The sequence below is a fragment of the Jatropha curcas genome, unplaced genomic scaffold (genome assembly GCF_041381405.1).
Source record: "Jatropha curcas cultivar XTBG-Jc1 unplaced genomic scaffold, XTBG_Jcur_1.0 HiC_scaffold_982_pilon, whole genome shotgun sequence".
Lineage (NCBI taxonomy): Eukaryota > Viridiplantae > Streptophyta > Magnoliopsida > Malpighiales > Euphorbiaceae > Jatropha > Jatropha curcas.
The window spans coordinates 16063-23408 of NW_028322576.1; the positions used below are offsets into that span (position 1 = coordinate 16063).

General features: G+C 31.4%; 1 long non-coding RNA gene across 1 annotated transcript; it reads left to right on the forward strand.

Annotated features, from left to right (window-relative positions):
• Nucleotides 1–4829: 4829 nt before the first annotated feature.
• Nucleotides 4830–7346, forward strand: LOC149491654 (uncharacterized). The gene is made up of 3 exons (XR_016319345.1): nucleotides 4830–5286; nucleotides 6143–6208; nucleotides 7094–7346. It is a non-coding gene; the product is annotated as an uncharacterized LOC149491654 (long non-coding RNA).

Consider the following 7346-nt stretch of genomic DNA (forward strand, 5'->3'; position numbering starts at 1 on the left):
GGGCTTGGGCCCAACTCGCGAATTTGGATGCGGATTAAGGTTATAAAGTACTTGCAGCCCACACATGCAAAAATCCTGATTTTTGATTTATTAAAAATTCAAAAGTTTCGAAAATAAAATTACGGGTGTTTCAATTTCCTCCCTCAGGACAATTCGTCCTTGAATTGAAATCTAATAAGAAAGAGTAAGATTGGACACATAGGCGACTTCAAGGTTATAAAAAATTACTTCAAATAAAAAAGAGACAATTCAAGAGCGAATAATATAGATCAAGGAAAGGAAGGGGATGGGGTATTCTGATTGTACTTCTATCACCAACCATCATATTTAGAATAAAATTTCGTTCAACTATTTAGTACCACCTAGCTAAAGCTTTCGAGAAACTTAATCTTATCTATTAGCTTAGCCTCCAAATTCTATCATCAGTTAGCTATTGAATCTTTTAGGAAAAATCTTTCTTTGGTAAAATTTTACAATAATACCGGGTTTAGCAGAAAAATGCATAATATATATTATATATATTTTTCTCAAGATTATATAATTCTATTGAAAATTTAAATTTTAGTAGGTATGCCTAGGGGTGGCCACGGTTCCGGAACCGGCGGTTCCGGTTCCAAAAAAACTGGAACCGAAAAAGTCCGGTTCCGGTTCCGGTTTGGAACCGGACGGTTCCGGTTCCGGTTCCGGTCCGGTGATAAAACCGACGGTTCCGATCGATTTTCCGGTGAATCACATAATTTTAAATTTTAAATTTTGAAGACCGGTTTTCAAAATTTAATAAATTTGTGAAAGTTATTTATAAAAAAAATACACCTAAAAAATTAAAAAATTCTACAATTAAATTTATTTTTTTAAAGACTTGAATATAATTATTTTTTACAAAAAAATTCTTCAACTGAAATTATTTTTTGTTTAAAAAAGTTTGAATATAATTTAAAAAAATATTGTAGAGAGAGTAAGTAGAGAGAGTAGAGATTTTTTTGTAATGAATTTGTAAATGAAATGAGGTATTTATAATAAATCCAAAAAATTAATTTTTCAAAAATACCCTTGAAACTAGCCGTTATATAGCCGTTTATAGCTATTGGGAGGAATAATTAATAGATTTCACAATAAAATAAAAAAAAAAACACAACGTTCAGACCAATAATTATAAGAAGAATATGTATTTATTTTTTTATTTCATTTTTCTGTTGTCCCTTTGTAGGGTGTAGGCGTAGGGTTTATAATTTTATTGTGTCTAAGGTTGGGTGGACAGAGTGGTGGGGTACTGGGGTTTCTTTGCTCTAAAAGGAGCTTTTTTTTTTTTTTTTTTTGGTGTGACAGTTTATAAGAACCTCCTGTTCGAACCGGTTCGAACCGACGGTTCTAACCGGCCGGAGAACCGGCGGTTCCAACCGGTTCTGACCGGTTTTCTGGAACCGCCGGTTCTGGTTCCAGAAAATCTGGAACCGGAACCGAACCGGAATATTCCGGTTCCGGTTCGTCCCGGTTCCGGTTCTCACCGGTTCCGGTTCCGGTTCCGGACCGGTTCGAACCGACGGTTCCGGTTCCAGGAACCGTGATTTGGCCAAGCCTAGGTATGCCTCCATGAAAACCACGTTCAAATAGAGTTAAAAGTAAACAGTGCTAAAATAAAGAAGCTCTTTCCATAAACCTAACCAAAAACACGTATTTTATGAAAGCAAATTCATATTTATGAAGACCAAACACATGATTTATGAAAGTAAAAACAACTAAAACTTGATTTATTTATAATAATAAGAATTAACTCATTTAATTCACATATATAATTACTAACACTCTCCTCAATCAAAAAGATTTGAAAGCTATTACTTTAATTCAAAATTTCAGAAATCGTCGTGCAACTTTCGTTGTCTTTAGTATCACAGGGCGATTTAAGCTCACTCTCTTAGTTCCTATCTATACAGGTCCTATTCTCCCTATAATATTCTTGCCATACACCGGTTCAACTATCAGACAGCTCTTGGACTAAAGGATCTCATTGCACTCCATAGTTATCTTACCTCTACAGAGATTTTAATGCTTTCTGCATAAGCATCAATCTCTCTCTAATACTTATTCTTTAAATTTCCTTAATAGTTATCTCTAAAAATTTACTTTCATAATAACATCTATTAATAGTTCACCTTTCAGCTCTCCTAGCTCATTTTCCTTTTAATAATCTCCCAAACTACCTATGTTGCTTATTGGTCCATTCTAAGGATATTAGAGTGTCTTATTAATTATGTCGTCAACTTGATTTCTTTCGTGCTCCTAATCGTCGTTATTCATCATTTATGTATTACCAGTATTTCGACCTAACATTTATTACTTACCTTAAATACTCGCTTATACCTAATACCCATCAACACGAAGGTGCTTAATAAAATTTCTTAGATTCCGTCTTAATGCTGTCTTGTTATCCAAATATCACATCAACTAAATAGACATCAATAACTGAATTTCTTTTACCAAATTTTGTGTTAAACTAAATAATTTATTCGTTTCTCTATAGAATTTCAGTTTATACTTCAATGAAAAAATAATAGCAAAGTTCCTAACTAGCAGCCATAACACATAAGTTAATTATTTCATATCAAAGTTTTGGAGTATAATATTAATCTCCTTCACATTATATCAAGAATTCAAACTAATGGCTAATATATATTACAACTCAATCAATCTTCTCCTTACTTAAGTCTAGCAAGATATTTATAAATTCCTCAAATTTATCTACCACTTGCTCCTAATATATATTACAACTTGTTATATATTATTCCTATGCCCTTAAGCCATCAAAGTCCGTTCCTTATGTTATCTTCTTCATTCAAACATTTAAAGAGTCATGTATCCCAAATCTGGTTGCAACTTAACCTCTATATCAAAATTGTCTACTCAAACCTTTCCAACGTTCATGTTCTTACTTAGCTACTAACTGTCTACTTACTTATTATTATCATCACTATTTATTTTATTCTTCGTGTTTCTTAACTAAATCTTTAACTTTATTTTTAATTGATTTTATTTTAGGGTCAAGTTATAAAAAAATTTCCGGTTTTCTATTTTTATATTTCCTAGTTTTATATGTTTAATTGAATAGTATTAACCAATCAAATTAAAAATTATTATAAAATTTTAATCAACCAATAAAATTAAAATTTTTCTAATTGGGATTAAATTATCATTAATGATATTGTTAATCAACCAATAAAATACAAATAAAATTTAGAATTCCTATACATATAAAAAATTATAATTTAATATTATATTATATTTTGAATATTGAAATTCTCATAGTTACCTTTCTTTCATTGAAATATTTGAAATTAAAAAATAAAAAATAAAAAATATTATCTTGACAAATATTAATCTTATAGTCATAATAAAATATAAAATAAAAGGAGAAAGAAAAAAAAGAAAAAGATGCAAAACATGTTATCAATTTATGGTTATAACTTTAGCAACGGGTAAAAATTTCAATGCTAAACTATTTGTGGAACACTTTCCCAATTCTTAGCAACGGAAGAAGAATGAAACTATGTTAGTTAATAAAAATCAATTCAGGTTATAACTTTAGAAACGGAAACCTATTTGTAGAACCCAATGAAACAAACAAGATTTGTTAATTAATTAGAAAAATCTGATTAAGGAAACTAATATAACTAATCTAATTAAAAATTATTATATAATTTTAATCAATCAATCAAAAAAATTAAAATTTTTTTAATTAGAATAACATTAAATTATTTTTAATGATACTTTTAATCAATCAATAAAATTAATAATTTTCTAATTATAATAAAACTAAATTATCCTTAATAATATTTTTAATCAATTATTAAAATTAAAAATTTATAAGGATACTTACCACAAGAAGAAGACATGATTGTAAATTCAATAATTTCAAATTGACAAAAGCTTTATGTAATAATTCTTGATAGTCAAAAGTAATTAAAACTAAACATATATATAATGTTATGATATGACAAAATCCTAATTAGAATGATATTAAAGGACAAATTCCTAATTAGAATAAGATTAAATTTGTAATATTAAATTGGATAATTTAATATTAATGATATTAAATTCCTAAACCAATAAAATTAAAGTCATAAATTGGAGAATTTCCTAGTTAGATTTAGATTAAACTTTCTAATAAAATTTAGATTCAAATAGGAAATTAACATAACCAATCAAAATTAAACTACCTTTATTTTTCAACCAATAAAATTAAAGTTTCATAATTAGATATGACTAAATTATCCTTGATGATATTTTTGATTTACCACTAAAATCAAAAGTCCGTAGGGACATTTTAGGGACTCAATGTTCCCCATTCGTACTTTTATACAGATTAACAAAGAAATTTTATCCATTACTAAAGTAAATCAACTAACATTTTACATGTATTAATTGTCAAAAGAATACAAATTTCAATTAACAAATACAAACTATATTCACAAAAGTCAATAATGTTTATGAAACAACCCGAATTTTTATTTTCAAAGATTTTCCAATTAAATTTAATAAACCGACAGCTTGGAAATTTATTTTAATATTTTATTGCGAACATTGTGAGAAATCGAATCGAAAACCGATTGAAAAAGCCGAAAACCAATTGAAAATCAAAAGATTTGGGTCGAATCGAACCGAATCGAACCGGTTCGACCCAAACCATCTAGAAGCATCTATTTCTTTTCTTTTTATCTCCAGCGCTGCACCTCTACTTCTCATCCTCACCAGCGCCCCACCTCCACTCCACCAACACAGCCACCGCGCCTCCTCCTCCCTCTCTTCTTCTTCTTCTTCTTCTTCTTCTTCTTCTTCTTTCTTTCTTTCTTTCTTTCCTTTTTCTTTCTTTCCTTTTTCTTTCTTTCTTTCCCTTTCTTCTTCCCTGCAACTGTGTCTGCGTCACTGCCAGCAACTCCAGCAACGTCGGCCGATCACCACCGCGCGCCAGTTGCAGTCGCACCGCCTCCATCGCGCGCCAGCACGTCCCGTAGCTCCTCCGCGCGCCACAGTCGGCCCTCTGCCAGGTCTGTCGCGCCTACAGCAGCAGCACCAGCTTCAAGCCTCACCGCCAGCCGCACCTCCGCCCTCTGCCAGATCACCCAGCCACCGCTGCAGCTCCCTGTCGCAGAAACACCACCAGATCGTGCCACCTTCGCCTTCCCTTGCCACTGTCAGTCGGATCGGACCACTTCTGGCGTGCGTAGCTCCGATCCAACACGAGCAAATTTCCGATCTAGCAAAAATTCGACAAAAAAAAAAATTATATTTGGGGTATAAATTAATTTAACTACATTTTCGTTAATTTAATTTTTATTAATGATAGTTAATTAAATTTAGTCACTTTAGTTAGTTTAATTCTAACAATTTTAGTTGATTAACTTGATTTTAGTAATTGATTTTAGTAATCTTGAGTAATTAATTTAAATAGTATTAATTTATTGATAAATAAAATATTTAGTTAGTAATTTTAGTTGTTTAGTTAGTTTAAAATGAATTCAAAATAGTTATTGATTAATTAATATGAAGTAATTATTGATTAATAAAAATAATAGTTAGTTAAAATTAAATTCAGTATTAAATAATTTATTAGGAAATTTTGGTAATAATAAAATTTATGGAATTTAAGTGTGGATTGAAGGTAGATTATATTGTATGTAATTTTAATTTATAAATTATGGATGTAGGTTGATGTTAAGGTTGAATGTAATTTTGATATTACTATTTGGATGGAGGACGGGAAAAATTGCATTGATTGAATGCCCGACGGATGGGCTGTGTGGTTTGGAATTATTAAATAAATTGTTGATATTTTAACAGGTGGATAGTCCAATTTTTAGGGGAGATGCTGTCGAAATTTCGGTAGAAAATAAAATAAATTTCAGTAAAAAAAATAAAATAAATTTCGGTGGAAATTAAAATAGATTTCGGTAGGAAATAAAATAGATTTTAGAAGAAAATAAATGAAATAGAGTTAGATAGAGAAATAAAATTTATTACAGAAAAGAAATTAAATATCGAGATTAAATTACGTAGAAAAATTTAGAATATAAAATAAAATTATTAGAAGGGTAAAGAAATATTTTGTCTGATAGAGTTATTCTTTTTGTGTCATTCTTACTTTGCTTAGATCGCCCGGGTCCATCTAGTGCTCCTCCAGGACAACATCAAAGCTAGAATTTCGCTCTCCATCACTGTGAGTAATAATAAATAATGTATATCAACACTGCATTTGCATAACATTTATTCATAAACATTATATTGTTATTTACATATTTACAATATATTACAAGTATTTTATCATATATATTATGTTACGATCATTATAATTATACTTATATATAATTGTGCATTTGGATGAAATTGGTGTAATACGTTGAAAGAATTGTTTGATTACTTGTGCTGTGCATATACTGTGCCTTGTTTGTGTGGAATTGGGATGAAGTGGGTCACCATGGGTTTGTGAGACTGTTTCTGTTATACGGATCCTGATTCTGATTTCTGTTATATTCTGATTCTGTTATATGGATCCTGATTCTGTTTCTGTTAGCCGGGTAAATGGGAGATCGGCGCCCCCGTGTGCACCTACCGTTACCGTTACTGTTAACCACAGGTTGGCTTCTTTATTGGGCGCACCGGATAATCTAGATTTGATCGCAGCCCGCAGGGTGGCCTCCTGTTGTGAGCGCCTGATGATCTAGATTTGATGGAGACGACCGGGTTGCCTCCTGTTGGTATGGAAAAGAAAAGAGATAATGGAAAAACAATGAGAGGGCTGGTCAAGTGAGGATTAGACCGGTCGGCCAGTATGGGGGATCGGCTCCCTGGTGCACATGTGAGAGGATGAGCCATGTGGGAGGACGGCTCATCGGGGGTTCGGTGACTCCACTGACTAATTTCCACGTGATGTGATTATTTGAAGGTGATATTGTTTGTAGGTGCTGATGTAATGTCATATGATTGACTGTTGTGTGTTCATTCAGTATACTAGGGTGCATTTTGCTTGACTGTATGTGGTGTGTATTATTTATTATTATTCACTGAGTTGTAAAACTCACCCCCTTCTCTCCAAACCTCCCAGGTACTAGGAAGCAGCTGATTCGACTGAAGCTCTGCAATCTTCTCCGCAGAGTTATAAATGTAAACTTTACATTTCTGTTGTCTAATTTTGGATGTATAAGTTACTCTATTATCAGATTATTATTGAACTCCGCAGTTATAGGGTTGTGTATTACTATTGGATTTATTGTTAGCACTACACTATAAATTAAATATTATGTAATTAGCTGCAGGTGAGCCAGTAAGCCCATAATGTGATTATAATTTATTGTGAA